The sequence below is a fragment of the Pseudophryne corroboree genome, unplaced genomic scaffold (assembly GCF_028390025.1).
Source record: "Pseudophryne corroboree isolate aPseCor3 unplaced genomic scaffold, aPseCor3.hap2 scaffold_580, whole genome shotgun sequence".
Classification (NCBI taxonomy): Eukaryota; Metazoa; Chordata; class Amphibia; order Anura; family Myobatrachidae; genus Pseudophryne; species Pseudophryne corroboree.
The window spans coordinates 133547-148338 of NW_026970179.1; the positions used below are offsets into that span (position 1 = coordinate 133547).

The 14792-nt window shown below is 48.2% G+C and overlaps 19 non-coding genes across 19 annotated transcripts; 6 read left to right on the forward strand and 13 right to left on the reverse strand.

Moving 5' to 3' along the window:
• Positions 1-374: 374 nt before the first annotated feature.
• Positions 375-537, reverse strand: LOC135034245 (U1 spliceosomal RNA). The gene has a single exon (XR_010229499.1). It is a non-coding gene; the product is annotated as a U1 spliceosomal RNA (small nuclear RNA).
• A 152-nt stretch (positions 538-689) lies between these two features.
• LOC135034210 (U1 spliceosomal RNA) lies at positions 690-853 on the reverse strand. Its single transcript, XR_010229473.1, has one exon. It is a non-coding gene; the product is annotated as a U1 spliceosomal RNA (small nuclear RNA).
• Positions 854-1527: 674 nt separating this feature from the next.
• Positions 1528-1690, reverse strand: LOC135034240 (U1 spliceosomal RNA). Its single transcript, XR_010229494.1, has one exon. It is a non-coding gene; the product is annotated as a U1 spliceosomal RNA (small nuclear RNA).
• A 152-nt stretch (positions 1691-1842) lies between these two features.
• On the reverse strand, positions 1843-2006 carry LOC135034223 (U1 spliceosomal RNA). The gene has a single exon (XR_010229483.1). It is a non-coding gene; the product is annotated as a U1 spliceosomal RNA (small nuclear RNA).
• Positions 2007-2677: 671 nt separating this feature from the next.
• LOC135034183 (U1 spliceosomal RNA) lies at positions 2678-2840 on the reverse strand. Its single transcript, XR_010229453.1, has one exon. It is a non-coding gene; the product is annotated as a U1 spliceosomal RNA (small nuclear RNA).
• Positions 2841-2992: 152 nt separating this feature from the next.
• Positions 2993-3156, reverse strand: LOC135034234 (U1 spliceosomal RNA). The gene has a single exon (XR_010229490.1). It is a non-coding gene; the product is annotated as a U1 spliceosomal RNA (small nuclear RNA).
• Positions 3157-3830: 674 nt separating this feature from the next.
• LOC135034258 (U1 spliceosomal RNA) lies at positions 3831-3993 on the reverse strand. The gene has a single exon (XR_010229510.1). It is a non-coding gene; the product is annotated as a U1 spliceosomal RNA (small nuclear RNA).
• A 152-nt stretch (positions 3994-4145) lies between these two features.
• LOC135034159 (U1 spliceosomal RNA) lies at positions 4146-4309 on the reverse strand. Its single transcript, XR_010229430.1, has one exon. It is a non-coding gene; the product is annotated as a U1 spliceosomal RNA (small nuclear RNA).
• Positions 4310-4453: 144 nt separating this feature from the next.
• Positions 4454-4569, forward strand: LOC135034284 (U5 spliceosomal RNA). Its single transcript, XR_010229533.1, has one exon. It is a non-coding gene; the product is annotated as a U5 spliceosomal RNA (small nuclear RNA).
• A 478-nt stretch (positions 4570-5047) lies between these two features.
• LOC135034295 (U5 spliceosomal RNA) lies at positions 5048-5160 on the reverse strand. The gene has a single exon (XR_010229543.1). It is a non-coding gene; the product is annotated as a U5 spliceosomal RNA (small nuclear RNA).
• Positions 5161-5446: 286 nt separating this feature from the next.
• On the reverse strand, positions 5447-5562 carry LOC135034291 (U5 spliceosomal RNA). Its single transcript, XR_010229539.1, has one exon. It is a non-coding gene; the product is annotated as a U5 spliceosomal RNA (small nuclear RNA).
• A 270-nt stretch (positions 5563-5832) lies between these two features.
• Positions 5833-5948, reverse strand: LOC135034286 (U5 spliceosomal RNA). Its single transcript, XR_010229535.1, has one exon. It is a non-coding gene; the product is annotated as a U5 spliceosomal RNA (small nuclear RNA).
• A 286-nt stretch (positions 5949-6234) lies between these two features.
• On the reverse strand, positions 6235-6351 carry LOC135034296 (U5 spliceosomal RNA). Its single transcript, XR_010229544.1, has one exon. It is a non-coding gene; the product is annotated as a U5 spliceosomal RNA (small nuclear RNA).
• A 270-nt stretch (positions 6352-6621) lies between these two features.
• LOC135034282 (U5 spliceosomal RNA) lies at positions 6622-6737 on the reverse strand. Its single transcript, XR_010229531.1, has one exon. It is a non-coding gene; the product is annotated as a U5 spliceosomal RNA (small nuclear RNA).
• Positions 6738-6881: 144 nt separating this feature from the next.
• Positions 6882-7045, forward strand: LOC135034328 (U1 spliceosomal RNA). The gene has a single exon (XR_010229575.1). It is a non-coding gene; the product is annotated as a U1 spliceosomal RNA (small nuclear RNA).
• A 152-nt stretch (positions 7046-7197) lies between these two features.
• LOC135034249 (U1 spliceosomal RNA) lies at positions 7198-7360 on the forward strand. Its single transcript, XR_010229502.1, has one exon. It is a non-coding gene; the product is annotated as a U1 spliceosomal RNA (small nuclear RNA).
• Positions 7361-8034: 674 nt separating this feature from the next.
• LOC135034246 (U1 spliceosomal RNA) lies at positions 8035-8198 on the forward strand. The gene has a single exon (XR_010229500.1). It is a non-coding gene; the product is annotated as a U1 spliceosomal RNA (small nuclear RNA).
• Positions 8199-8350: 152 nt separating this feature from the next.
• LOC135034248 (U1 spliceosomal RNA) lies at positions 8351-8513 on the forward strand. Its single transcript, XR_010229501.1, has one exon. It is a non-coding gene; the product is annotated as a U1 spliceosomal RNA (small nuclear RNA).
• Positions 8514-9187: 674 nt separating this feature from the next.
• LOC135034257 (U1 spliceosomal RNA) lies at positions 9188-9351 on the forward strand. The gene has a single exon (XR_010229509.1). It is a non-coding gene; the product is annotated as a U1 spliceosomal RNA (small nuclear RNA).
• Positions 9352-14792: the final 5441 nt, after the last annotated feature.

A 14792-nucleotide genomic window follows, 5' to 3' on the forward strand; every position in this document is an offset into this window, starting at 1 on the left:
ATATGAAAAGAGAAAAGGGGCGTGCAGGGCATGGCGGCCTTTTGCGGCGCTTGGATGACCCCTAGTTCGCATTAAACACCTCCACCCTCCTTCGGTGTGGGGCTCATGTTGGCTATGCCCCAGCCCCTGAAGTATTCAAGCTGATTTCTTGCAGCAGCTGGGCACTGTAACAGCTCAAGAGCTGCTCTGAACGGCAAGTAAAAGGGTGTGGGCCCTGCAGCACTACCTGTAGTTTGCATTGTGCATTGGAAGGCACAAAGTAAGCAGACGGGAGAAGTCAGGATAGTGCGCAAGGGCATAGAAGGGAGCGGCTCAAGAAAAGAGAAGTTGAAACAGACAGCAAACTAGGCTGGAGAGAGACCTGAGACAAAGAGATCTGAATTATACGAGAGCCGACCAGGGGAAACACAAATTATGCAGTCAAGTTTCCAACATTTGGGGAAATCGCAGGAGCAGCACACCCAGAGTGCAATGGGTGAGCCTTGCCCTGGGAGAAGCACCTACATGATCATAGTATCTCACCTGGCAGGTAAGTAGAAGTTGGGCTAGAGCTGGGGAGGGTCGCTGCTCGGGTACCCCCCTGTCAAGTGAAGGAGATCCAACTGAGGCAGCACAAGGGAACTCTCGAAAGAAGAACAAGGCTAGAGGAAGATCTGAGACAAATAAATCTGACTTTTACCAGAGCTGACCAGAGGAAAGCACAAACACAGTCCCCCACTACCACAAATAATGCAGTCGAGTTTCCCACATTTGGGGAAATCACAGGGGTCAGCATACCCAGAATGCAATGAATGAACCTCACCCTGGGAGAACAATCTTCATGACCATGGTATCTCCTATGCAAAATAAGTATGATTTGGGATAGGGCTGGGGAGGGCCGCTGCTCAGGCACATCTCTGTCAAGTAAAGGAGATTCAACTGAGGCAGCACAAGGGAACTCTCATCTGGGGACAACAACTGCAGGGAGAACACATATTTTCAGATGAACATGGGAGGGCAGAAGGCTGCCTAATACTGAAGCACCCCCAAACAACAAACCGAATGCAACAACTAGTGCAAGCATTCCTGGGGGAAGGCCTGCAGCAGATGGATTTGCATACGGTGATGTCATCCAAGCAGTGGGTCAAAGTTGGCTTCAACCCTCGTCTGCATATGAAAAGAGAAAAGGGGCGTGCAGGGCATGGCGGCCTTTTGCGGCGCTTGGATGACCCCTAGTTCGCATTAAACACCTCCACCCTCCTTCGGTGTGGGGCTCATGTTGGCTATGCCCCAGCCCCTGAAGCATTCAAGCTGATTTCTTGCAGCAGCTGGGCACTGTAACAGCTCCAGAGCTGCTCTGTACGGCAAGTAAAAGGGTGTGGGCCCTGCAGCACTACCTGTAGTTTGCATTGTGCATTGGAAGGCACAAAGTAAGCAGACAGGAGGAGAAGTCAGGATAGTGCACAAGGGTATAAAAGGGAGGGGCTCATGAAAAAAGAAGTGGAAACAGACAGCAAACTAGGCTGGAGAGAGACCTGAGACAAAGAGATCTGAATTATACGAGAGCCGACCAGGGGAAACACAAATTATGCAGTCAAGCTTCCCACATTTGGGGAAATCGCAGGGGCACCACACCCAGAGTGCAATGGGTGAGCCTTGCCCTGGGAGAAGCACCTTCATGATCATAGTATCTCACCTGGCAGGTAAGTAGGAGTTGGGCTAGAGCTGGGGAGGGTCGCTGCTCGGGCACCCCCCTGTCAAGTGAAAGAGATCCAACTGAGGCAGCACAATGGAACTCTCGAAAGAAGAACAAGGCTAGAGGAAGATCTGAGACAAATAAATCTGACTTTTACCAGAGCTGTCCAGAGGAAAGCACAAACACAGTCCCCCACTACCACAAATAATGCAGTCGAGTTTCCCACATTTGGGGAAATCACAGGGGTCAGCATACCCAGAATGCAATGAATGAACCTCACCCTGGGAGAACAATCTTCATGACCATGGTATCTCCTATGCAAAATAAGTATGATTTGGGATAGGGCTGGGGAGGGCCGCTGCTCAGGCACATCTCTGTCAAGTAAAGGAGATTCAACTGAGGCAGCACAAGGTAACTCTCATCTGGGGACAACAACTGCAGGGAGAACACATATTTTCAGATAAACATGGGAGGGCAGAAGGCTGCCTAATACTGAAGCACCCCCAAACAACAAACCAAATGCAACAACTAGTACAAGCATTCCTGGGGGAAGGCCTGCAGCAGATGGATTTTCATATGGTGATGTCATCCAAGCAGTGGGTCAAAGTTGGCTTCAACCCTCGTCTGCATATGAAAAGAGAAAAGGGGCGTGCAGGGCATGGCGGCCTTTTGCGGCGCTTGGATGACCCCTAGTTCGCATTAAACACCTCCACCCTCCTTCGGTGTGGTGCTCATGTTGGCTATGCCCCAGCCCCTGAAGCATTCAAGCTGATTTCTAGCAGCAGCTGGGCACTGTAACAGCTCCAGAGCTGCTCTGAACGGCAAGTAAAAGGGTGTGGGCCCTGCAGCACTACCTGTAGTTTGCATTGTGCATTGGAAGGCACAAAGTAAGCAAACGGGAGAAGTCAGGATAGTGCGCAAGGGCATAGAAGGGAGCGGCTCAAGAAAAGAGAAGTTGAAACAGACAGCAAATTAGGCTGGAGAGAGACCTGAGACAAAGAGATCTGAATTATACGAGAGCCAACCAGGGGAAACACAAATTATGCAGTCAAGTTTCCCACATTTGGGGAAATCGCAGGAGCAGCACACCCAGAGTGCAATGGGTGAGCCTTGCCCTGGGAGAAGCACCTACATGATCATAGTATCTCACCTGCCAGGTAAGTAGAAGTTGGGCTAGAGCTGGGGAGGGTCGCTGCTCGGGTACCCCCCTGTCAAGTGAAGGAGATTCAACTGAGGCAGCACAAGGGAACTCTCGAAAGAAGAACAAGGCTAGAGGAAGATCTGAGACAAATAAATCTGACTTTTACCAGAGCTGACCAGAGGAAAGCACAAACACAGTCCCCCACTACCACAAATAATGCAGTCGAGTTTCCCACATTTGGGGAAATCACAGGGGTCAGCATACCCAGAATGCAATGAATGAACCTCACCCTGGGAGAACAATCTTCATGACCATGGTATCTCCTATGCAAAATAAGTATGATTTGGGATAGGGCTGGGGAGGGCCGCTGCTCAGGCACATCTCTGTCAAGTAAAGGAGATTCAACTGAGGCAGCACAAGGGAACTCTCATCTGGGGACAACAACTGCAGGGAGAACACATATTTTTAGATGAACATGGGAGGGCAGAAGGCTGCCTAATAATGAAGCACCCCCAAACAACAAACCAAATGCAACAACTAGTGCAAGCATTCCTGGAGGAAGGCTTGCAGCAGATGGATTTGCATACGGTGATGTCATCCAAGCAGTGGGTCAAAGTTGGCTTCAACCCTCGTCTGCATATGAAAAGAGAAAAGGGGCGTGCAGGGCATAGCGGCCTTTTGCGGCGCTTGGATGACCCCTAGTTCGCATTAAACACCTCCACCCTCCTTCGGTGTGGGGCTCATGTTGGCTATGCCCCAGCCCCTGAAGCATTCAAGCTGATTTCTTGCAGCAGCTGGGCACTGTAACAGCTCCAGAGCTGCTCTGTACGGCAAGTAAAAGGGTGTGGGCCCTGCAGCACTACCTGTAGTTTGCATTGTGCATTGGAAGGCACAAAGTAAGCAGACAGGAGGAGAAGCCAGGATAGTGCACAAGGGTATAAAAGGGAGGGGCTCATGAAAAAAGAAGTGGAAACAGACAGCAAACTAGGCTGGAGAGAGACCTGAGACAAAGAGATCTGAATTATACGAGAGCCGACCAGGGGAAACACAAATTATGCAGTCAAGCTTCTCACATTTGGGGAAATCGCAGGGGCACCACACCCAGAGTGCAATGGGTGAGCCTTGCCCTGGGAGAAGCACCTTCATGATCATAGTATCTCACCTGGCAAGTAAGTAGGAGTTTGGCTAGAGCTGGGGAGGGTCGCTGCTCGGGCACCCCCCTGTCAAGTGAAAGAGATCCAACTGAGGCAGCACAAGGGAACTCTCGAAAGAAGAACAAGGCTAGAGGAAGATCTGAGATAAAGAAATCTGATTTTTACCAGAGCTGACCAGAGGAAAGCACAAACACAGTCCCCCACTACCACAAATAATGCAGTCGAGTTTCCCACATTTGGGGAAATCACAGGGGTCAGCATACCCAGAATGCAATGAATGAACCTCACCCTGGGAGAACAATCTTCATGACCATGGTATTGCCTATGCAAAATAAGTATGATTTGGGATAGGGCTGGGGAGGGCCGCTGCTCAGGCACATCTCTGTCAAGTAAAGGAGATTCAGCTGAGGCAGCACAAGGGAACTCTCATCTGGGGACAACAACTGCAGGGAGAACATATATTTTCAGATAAAAATCTTGGTCATGCTCTGGTTTCTCTTCAGAACGAACAAATCTTTCGCCTCTTACTAAAGATTTCCGTGGAGAGGAGCAAAACCGAGTTTTATCTCAATTTTTGCATGCCCCATCTTTTTGGGGTTTCTTTTATCGGTTTAAAGATAGAATGAGTGTGCTTTAATGTAAGCTCATTTGCATAGAAATGACAGTAAATGTTTATTTATTTTCAAACAGAACTTTCTTGACCATGCTACTTGCTTGAAAGATCTGGGAGCACATGGAAAAGAGTACAAACCATGTTTATAGCAAGGGGAAGCCTGGTGAGAAATCTGCTTTCTTTCATTCAAATTGGGTGCTCACTTTCAGCTGAATGAGAACTGCTGGCATGGCACTAAGGCGACAGGTGGAATCTTGGTCATGCTCTGGTTTCTCTTCAGAACTAACAAATATTTCGCCTTTTATGGATGCGCACAGCACAGCGTCTATTCACCGCTGCTCTACTAAGCAGGGCAGCGACAGACAGAGCCTCCCAACTGTCCTCCCCACCGCGGGACACTGCGGCCCGCAGGTGGGACAGTCCCCAAAAAACGGGACTGTCCCGCGAAAATCGGGACAGTTGGGAGGTATGATATGGGGCATGCAAAAATTGAGATAAAACTCAGTTTTGCTCCTCTCCACGGAAATCTTTAGTAAAAGGCGAAAGATTTGTTCGTTCTGAAGAGAAACCAGAGCATGACCAAGATTCCACCTGTCGCCTGAGTGCCATGCCAGCAGTCCTCATTCAGCTCAAAGTGAGCACCCAATATGAAAGAAAGAAAGCAGATTTCTCACCAGGCTTCCCCTTGCTATAAGCATGGTTTGTACTCTTTTCCATGTGCTCCCAGATCTTTCAAGCAATTAGTATGGTCAAGAAAGTTCTGCTTGAAAAGAAACAGACATTTACTGTCATTGTTATACAAATAAACTTACATTAAAGCCAACAAGAAAGCACACTCGTTCTGTCTTTAAACTGATAAAAGAAACCCCAATAATATGGGGCATGCAAAAATTGAGATAAAACTCAGTTTTGCTCTTCTCCACGGAAATCTTTAATAAAAGGCAAAAGATTTGTTCATTCTGAAGAGAAACCAGAGCATGACCAAGATTCCACCTGTCGCCTGAGTGCCATGCCAGCAGTCCTCATTCAGATCAAAGTGAGCGCCCAATTTGAAAGAAAGCAGATTTCTCACCTGGCTTCTCCTTGCTATAAGCATGGTTTGTACTGTATTCCATGTGCTCCCAGATCTTTTAAGCAAGTAGCATGGTCAAGAAAGTTCTGTTTGAAAAGAAACAGACATTTATTGTCATTTCTATGCAAATGAGCTTACATTAAAGCACACTCATTCTATCTTTAAACCGATAAAAGAAACCCCAAAAAGATGGGGCATGCAAAAATTGAGATAAAACTCGGTTTTGCTCCTCTCCACAGAAATCTTTAGTAAAAGGCGAAAGATTTGTTCATTCTGAAGAGAAACCAGAGCATGACCAAGATTCCACCTGTCGCCTGAGTGCCATGCCAGCAGTCCTCATTCAGCTCAAAGTGAGCACCCAATTTGAAAGAAAGAAAGCAGATTTCTCACCAGGCTTCCCCTTGCTATAAACATGGTTTGTACTCTTTTCCATGTGCTCCCAGATCTTTCAAGCAATTAGTATGGTCAAGAAAGTTCTGCTTGAAAAGAAACAGACATTTATTGTCATTGTTATGCAAATAAACTTACATTAAAGCTAACAAGAAAGCACACTCGTTCTATCTTTAAACTGATAAAAGAAACCCCAATAATATGGGGCATGCAAAAATTGAGATAAAATTCAGTTTTGCTCCTCTCCACGGATAATCCTTAATAAAAGGCGAAAGATTTGTTCGTTCTGAAGAGAAACCAGAGCATGACCAAGATTCCACCTGTCGCCTGAGTGCTGTGCCAGCAGTCCTCATTCAGATCAAAGTGAGCGCCCAATTTGAAAGAAAGCAGATTTCTCACCTGGCTTCTCCTTGCTATAAGCATGGTTTGTACTGTATTCCATGTGCTCCCAGATCTTTAAAGCAAGTAGCGTGGTCAAGAAAGTTCTGTTTGAAAAGAAATAAACATTTACTGTCATTTCTATGCAAATGAGCTTACATTAAAGCACACTCATTCTATCTTTAAACCGATAAAAGAAACCCCAAAAAGATGGGGCATGCAAAAATTGAGATAAAACTCGGTATTGCTCCTCTCCACGGAAATCTTTAGTAAGAGGCGAAAGATTTGTTCGTTCTGAAGAGAAACCAGAGCATGACCAAGATTTTTATCTGAAAATACATGTTCTCCCTGCAGTTGTTGTCCCCAGATGAGAGTTCCCTTGTGCTGCCTCAGCTGAATCTCCTTTACTTGACAGAGATGTGCCTGAGCAGCGGCCCTCCCCAGCCCTATCCCAAATCATACTTATTTTGCATAGGCGATACCATGGTCATGAAGATTGTTCTCCCAGGGTGAGGTTCATTCATTGCATTCTGGGTATGCTGACCCCTGTGATTTCCCCAAATGTGGGAAACTCGACTGCATTATTTGTGGCAGTGGGGGACTGTGTTTGTGCTTTCCTCTGGTCAGCTGTGGTAAAAATCAGATTTCTTTATCTCAGATCTTCCTCTAGCCTTGTTCTTCTTTCGAGAGTTCCCTTGTGCTGCCTCAGTTGGATCTCTTTCACTTGACAGGGGGGTGCCCGAGCAGCGACCCTCCCCAGCTCTAGCCCAACTCCTACTTACTTGCCAGGTGAGATACTATGATCATGAAGGTGCTTCTCCCAGGGCAAGGCTCACCCATTGCACTCTGGGTGTGGTGCCCCTGCGATTTCCCCAAATGTGGGAAGCTTGACTGCATAATTTGTGTTTCCCCTGGTCGGCTCTCGTATAATTCAGATCTCTTTGTCTCAGGTCTCTCTCCAGCCTAGTTTGCTGTCTGTTTCCACTTCTTTTTTCATGAGCCCCTCCCTTTTATACCCTTGTGCACTATCCTGACTTCTCCTCCTGTCTGCTTACTTTGTGCCTTCCAATGCACAATGCAAACTACAGGTAGTGCTGCAGGGCCCACACCCTTTTACTTGCCGTACAGAGCAGCTCTGGAGCTGTTACAGTGCCCAGCTGCTGCAAGAAATCAGCTTGAATGCTTCAGGGGCTGGGGCATAGCCAACATGAGCCCCACACCGAAGGAGGGTGGAGGTGTTTAATGTGAACTAGGGGTCATCCAAGCGCCGCAAAAGGCCGCCATGCCCTGCACGCCCCTTTTCTCTTTTCATATGCAGACGAGGGTTGAAGCCAACTTTGACCCACTGCTTGGATGACATCACCGTATGCAAATCCATCTGCTGCAGGCCTTCCCCCAGGAATGCTTGCACTAGTTGTTGCATTTGGTTTGTTGTTTGGGGGTGCTTCAGTATTAGGCAGCCTTCTGCCCTCCCATGTTCAACTGAAAATATGTGTTCTCCCTGCAGTTGTTGTCCCCAGATGAGAGTTCCCTTGTGCTGCCTCAGTTGAATCTCCTTTACTTGACAGAGATGTGCCTGAGCAGCGGCCCTCCCCAGCCCTATCCCAAATCATACTTATTTTGCATAGGAGATACCATGGTCATGAAGATTGTTCTCCCAGGGTGAGGTTCATTCATTGCATTCTGGGTATGCTGACCCCTGTGATTTCCCCAAATGTGGGAAACTCGACTGCATTATTTGTGGTAGTGGGGGACTGTGTTTGTGCTTTCCTCTGGACAGCTCTGGTAAAAGTCAGATTTATTTGTCTCAGATCTTCCTCTAGCCTTGTTCTTCTTTCGAGAGTTCCCTTGTGCTGCCTCAGTTGGATCTCTTTCACTTGACAGGGGGGTGCCCGAGCAGCGACCCTCCCCAGCTCTAGCCCAACTCCTACTTACCTGCCAGATGAGATACTATGATCATGAAGGTGCTTCTCCCAGGGCAAGGCTCACCCATTGCACTCTGGGTGTGGTGCCCCTGCGATTTCCCCAAATGTGGGAAGCTTGACTGCATAATTTGTGTTTCCCCTGGTCGGCTCTCGTATAATTCAGATCTCTTTGTCTCAGGTCTCTCTCCAGCCTAGTTTGCTGTCTGTTTCCACTTCTTTTTTCATGAGCCCCTCCCTTTTATACCCTTGTGCACTATCCTGACTTCTCCTCCTGTCTGCTTACTTTGTGCCTTCCAATGCACAATGCAAACTACAGGTAGTGCTGCAGGGCCCACACCCTTTTACTTGCCGTACAGAGCAGCTCTGGAGCTGTTACAGTGCCCAGCTGCTGCAAGAAATCAGCTTGAATGCTTCAGGGTCTGGGGCATAGCCAACATGAGCCCCACACCGAAGGAGGGTGGAGGTGTTTAATGCGAACTAGTGGTCATCCAAGCGCCGCAAAAGGCCGCCATGCCCTGCACGCCCCTTTTCTCTTTTCATATGCAGACGAGGGTTGAAGCCAACTTTGACCCACTGCTTGGATGACATCACCGTATGCAAATCCATCTGCTGCAGGCCTTCCCCCAGGAATGCTTGTACTAGTTGTTGCATTTGGTTTGTTGTTTGGGGGTGCTTCAGTATTAGGCAGCCTTCTGCCCTCCCATGTTCATCTGAAAATATGTGTTCTCCCTGCAGTTGTTGTCCCCAGATGAGAGTTCCCTTGTGCTGCCTCAGTTGAATCTCCTTTACTTGACAGAGATGTGCCTGAGCAGCGGCCCTCCCCAGCCCTATCCCAAATCATACTTATTTTGCATAGGAGATACCATGGTCATGAAGATTGTTCTCCCAGGGTGAGGTTCATTCATTGCATTCTGGGTATGCTGACCCCTGTGATTTCCCCAAATGTGGGAAACTCGACTGCATTATTTGTGGTAGTGGGGGACTGTGTTTGTGCTTTCCTCTGGTCAGCTCTGGTAAAAGTCAGATTTATTTGTCTCAGATCTTCCTCTAGCCTTGTTCTTCTTTCGAGAGTTCCCTTGTGCTGCCTCAGTTGGATCTCTTTTGTCACAACTGAGGGCCTGAGCTGACGGGAGGCAGCCTCAGTTGTAGGGGCTGAGATGTAACGGAACCTGGGAGGTTGTATCAGACCCCTAGACATGTAAGTAACATGTAGAAGAAATGCCCGAAGGCGTGAACACGACAACCAGGGTAAAAGTCAATGATGTTTATTTATGACAAACTCCGTAACACAGCAGCAGTAAAAGAAAACATAAAAATCAGCAGAGGATAAATACAGTTCCTGGGTTCTACAGGGTGGCAAGGGCCACAGGGCTCTGGTAGTGTGAGATAGTTCTTATAATCTTCTAGTTGGAAAGTCCTTACCAGGCCCGACTGTAGCAATGGAGATAGCCCAGGATCGTACCAGCTGGTGTTACAGGAAAAGCTGGGCTGCTGTGGATAAAACGGCTTCTGTGGGTACTGGCTGGAACCAGACTGATGTTGGCACGGAGTGGATACTGGCTGGAACCCGTTAAATGATAAATGTAGCTTGAGAGCGATGAAATATGAAGTGATGTTTGGAGCTTGAGAGCGGTGAAATAATAATGCCGGTGATAAATGATAATCTGTAGAAAAGGGTACCGGCACTTTAAGAAGAGCTGATCTCTGCTGGAAGCTGATTGCTGTAAGCAGGTGGATCTGTAGCTGGAAGCAGATGAATCCAAATGGATAGGAGAGTCAGGCTACACCGCAGGTGGAATGCTGGTGCGGGTCTCTTTAGTGGAGGTTTGGAGATAGGAACTGGAACCTGGAAAACAACCACAGGAGAGAGACAAACTGGAACAAGGTTTGACAACCAAAGCACTGACGCCTTCCTTGCTCAGGCACAGCATATTTATACCTGCAGCAAGGAAGGGATTGGCTAGGCAATTATGCAGATTAACAATACAGACAGCAGATTGGTGGAAATGATCAGATGACAAAATCCAAGATGGCTGCGCCCATGCAGACACTTGGAGGGAAGTTTGGTTTGTAATCCATGTGAGAATTGAAACAGCAATGGCGGCGCCGGCCACAGGAGACAGGAGACGCCAGACTGATGAATGCACATCTAAACCACGCGGGCACAGCGGAGGCCGCGGCTGACGTAATCGCCACTCTGACACTCTGCATGCAGGAACTCAGGGACAGCGGCGGAGGCCGCGGGAGACGCCATTCCAGATGTAACATGGCGCCGCGGTGACCGCGTCTCAGAGTGACAGGAGAGGAGGCAGGAATGTGGACATCAGTATAACGGATGGGGTCCGGTCCTGGAACGCTGAGCCAGCCTCAGGAGGCATCTGAAGGGTAAGTAATGGCGTCCAGATACCCGGATCGTGACAGCACCCCCCCCTTTAGGAGTGGCCCCAGGACACTTCTTTGGCTTTTGAGGAAACTTGGAATGGAATCTCCGGACCAAGGCAGGAGCATGGACATCAGAAGCATCGGTCCATGAGCGTTCCTCAGGGCCGTAACCCTTCCAGTCAATAAGATACTGTAGTTGACCGTAACGGTGACGTGAGTCCAGGATCTTGGCCACTTCATACTCAACGCCTCGTTGAGTTTGGACTTTCGGAGTTGGAGGAAGTGAGGAATGAAACCGATTCAGGATCAGCGGTTTCAACAGGGAAACATGGAATGTCCTAGGTATTTTTAAGAAGGGAGGCAACTGGAGTCTGTAAGCAACAGGATTGATGACTTGTTCAATTTTAAAAGGACCGATGTAGCGAGGTGCAAACTTCATACTGGGAACTCTTAACCTCAAATTCTTCGTGGATAACCATACCCGATCACCCACCTTGAGAGCAGGAACAGCTCTACGCTTCTTATCCGCAAACTTCTTGTACCTGAACGATGCCTTGAGCAGAGCTGATCGTACACTCTTCCAGTTGTTTGCAAACTGATGCAAGGTGATATCCACTGCTGGAACAGAAGTTGCTGGAAGCGGTTGGAACTCAGGGACTTTAGGGTGGAATCCAAAGTTAGTGAAGAATGGTGTTGAAGAAGATGAGGAATGATACTGGTTGTTATGACAGAACTCGGCCCAGGGAAGTAATTGAACCCAATCATCTTGAGAGGAAGACACATAGATGCGGAGGAAGGCCTCCAAGTCCTGATTCACCCTCTCAGTTTGACCATTGGTCTGAGGATGGTAAGCCGTGGAAAACTTTAGCTTGACTTGGAGGACTTGACATAAACTTCGCCAGAATTTGGCTGTGAATTGAACTCCTCGATCTGAGATAATTTCTTCAGGAAGACCGTGGAGTCGGAAGATCTCTTGTATGAATACTTGAGCCAACCTGGAAGCTGACGGAAGACCAGTGAGAGGAATGAAGTGTGCCATCTTGGTGAACCGGTCAACTACCACCCAGATGGTATTGAACTTGTTGCACATGGGTAAGTCTGTAATGAAATCCATCGACAAATGGGTCCATGGTCGACGGGGAACTGATAGTGGAACCAGTTGCCCCGCAGGCGACTGGCGGGAGACTTTATGTTGGGCACATTTTGGGCAAGATGCAATAAACTCCATGACGTCCTTTCTCAGAGTTGGCCACCAATAGGACCTAGAGATAAACTCCAGGGTTTTTTGAATACCTGTATGTCCGGCAAAACGGGAAGCATGGGCCCAATGCATGAGCTTCTTCCTCAGTACCGGCTTCACAAAACTTTTCCCTAGTGGGGGCGTAGAGTCCATCCCTACCGTGGAGAATGCCAACGGATTGATAATAGGATGCTTGTCTGAAGACTCTGACTCATTTTCTTGCTCCCATGAGCGGGAAAGGGCATCGGCCTTGCGATTCTGAGAGCCCGGACAGAACTGGAGTTTAAAGTCGAACCTGGAAAAGAAAAGTGCCCATCTGGCCTGACGAGGGTTGAGACATTGTGCGCCTTTCAGATATAAAAGGTTCTTGTGGTCTGTAAGTATGGTGATTGAATGAGAAGCTCCCTCCAACAGATACCTCCACTCTTCAAGAGCGAGCTTGATGGCTAGCAACTCCTGGTCGCCAATGGCATAGTTGCGCTCAGCTGGGGAGAACTTCCGGGAGAAGAAACTGCAAGGGTGTAAATGACCATCTTTAGCCCTCTGAGATAACACCGCTCCTACTCCAACGGAGGAGGCATCCACCTCTAAGATGAAAGGGGAGTCGATGTCGGGCTGTTTCAGAACTGGTGCTGAGATGAACCGTTGTTTTAAAAGATGAAAAGCTTGCGTAGCTTCTTCAGACCACTTGGACGGGTTAGCACCCTTCTTAGTTAAAGCAGTAATAGGCGCCACAATGGTGGAAAAGTCTCGTATAAACTTTCTGTAATAATTGGCGAACCCTAAGAACCTCTGGACCCCTTTGAGGGTTAAGGGTATCGGCCAATTCTGGATTGCTTGTAGTTTCTCAGGATCCATCTCTAGTCCGGAACCGGACACAATGTAACCTAGAAACGGAATGGACTTGACTTCAAAGACGCATTTCTCTAATTTGCAATAGAGATGATTGACACGGAGACGGGACAGAACCTCTTTTACCCAAAAACGATGTTCCTCTAAATTGTTGGCAAAAATGAGGATATCATCTAGATAAACCACGACATGACGGTATAAAATGTCTCTGAAGATCTCATTGACAAAATGCTGGAAGACAGCTGGAGCATTGCTCAATCTGAAGGGCATGACGAGGTACTCATAATGTCCGTCACGGGTGTTAAAGGCGGTCTTCCACTCGTCACCCTCACGGATCCGGATGAGATTGTATGCACCTCTCAAGTCCAGCTTTGTGAAGATGGTAGCTCCGCTAACTCTATCAAAGAGCTCAGTAATCAGGGGTAAAGGATAGCGGTTCTTGATGGTAATGTCGTTCAAACCTCTGTAGTCGATGCACGGCCGCAGACCACCATCTTTCTTCTTTACAAAAAAGAAGCCTGCGCCGGCTGGAGAAGAAGAAGGTCGAATGAACCCCTTTGCTAGGTTCTCTTTAATGTATTCCTCCATAGAATGCGTCTCAGGCAGAGACAACGGGTAAGTTCGGCCTCGAGGTGGAACCTTTCCTGGAACGAGATCAATCGGGCAGTCCCATTCTCTATGAGGAGGAAGGATATCAGCAGAGGCTTTACTGAACACATCCGTGAAATCTTGATATGGAGGAGGTGGAACATCAGACGACCTGGGGGAGGAAGAACAGACAGGCAATACTTTAAACAAACATGTCTCAGCACAGGAGGGACCCCATGCCAGAATCTGCGTAGTCGTCCAATCAATAGATGGATTGTGAAGACGGAGCCATGGAAGTCCCAGGACCACAGGATGTGTGGCTCTTGGAATCACTAAAAAAGAAATAAATTCAGAATGAAGAACTCCCACTCTCAGACGAACTGGTAGAGTCCTTAGAGAAATAACTGCATCAAAAATCTTGCTGCCATCCACGGCAGTTAAGGAAATGGACGAAGGTAGTCTCTCGGTGGGTAGGGACCACCGTTTAACATAGGCTTCGGTAATAAAGTTCCCAGCTGCTCCGGAATCAAGGAGGGCAATGACGTTCCGGTAACGTTGAGCAATTTGGAGCGACACTGTAAGATTATAATCATGAGGAGATGGAGAGGAGATCATTACTCCTAGCCGGCCCTCTCCTGGGCGAGCTAGGGTTTGGAGTTTTCCCGGACGTTCGGGACAGACATTGATGGTGTGAGACGGAGCTGCACAATAAAGACAGAGAGACTCGGAGAGACGTCTTCGGCGCTCAGCAGGAGTTAAACGGGAACGGCCAATTTGCATGGGCTCATCTTTAGATGGTGACAGTTGGCGAGGAGGAGGAGCAGAAGATTTTGGAGCAGATGATCTTCCACGCTCAGTTGCTCTCTCTCTGAAACGTAAATCAACTTTTGTGCAGAGTGAGATTAGCTCATCTAACTTGGAAGGTAAGTCTCTGGTAGCTAACTCATCTTTAATTGTTAGGGTCTCCTGCCCTGTGCTGCCACGTCGTCATGGCAACCGGGAGACAAGTGCTAGTGGAGTAACCTGAGCGCAGCTGATACTCCGGTTCGGGTCTTTTGCTGTGCAGTGGTTATAGGCTCTGTGCACGGCAGGGGATCCGGTGCTGGTTTTTGTGCTCACAGTCTGTGAGGTCTGAGTGGGGCGTGGACAGCACCTGCTTTATAAGGCCTCTTTTCAGGGTAAGCAGATGCTGCTGAATCTCTGTTGGTTAGTCAGTTCATGAAAGTTAGCCAGTACTGTGTAGCTTTGTATTTGTTTGTTGCTTACTGCAAATAGGCCTGGGGATTTGGTATTACACTCTGCCAATCCAGACCTAGCAGTAAGACTGGAGTCAGTCATTTAGCTTGCTGGGGTTCTGTTATTACTCTGTGAACTTAGCAAGT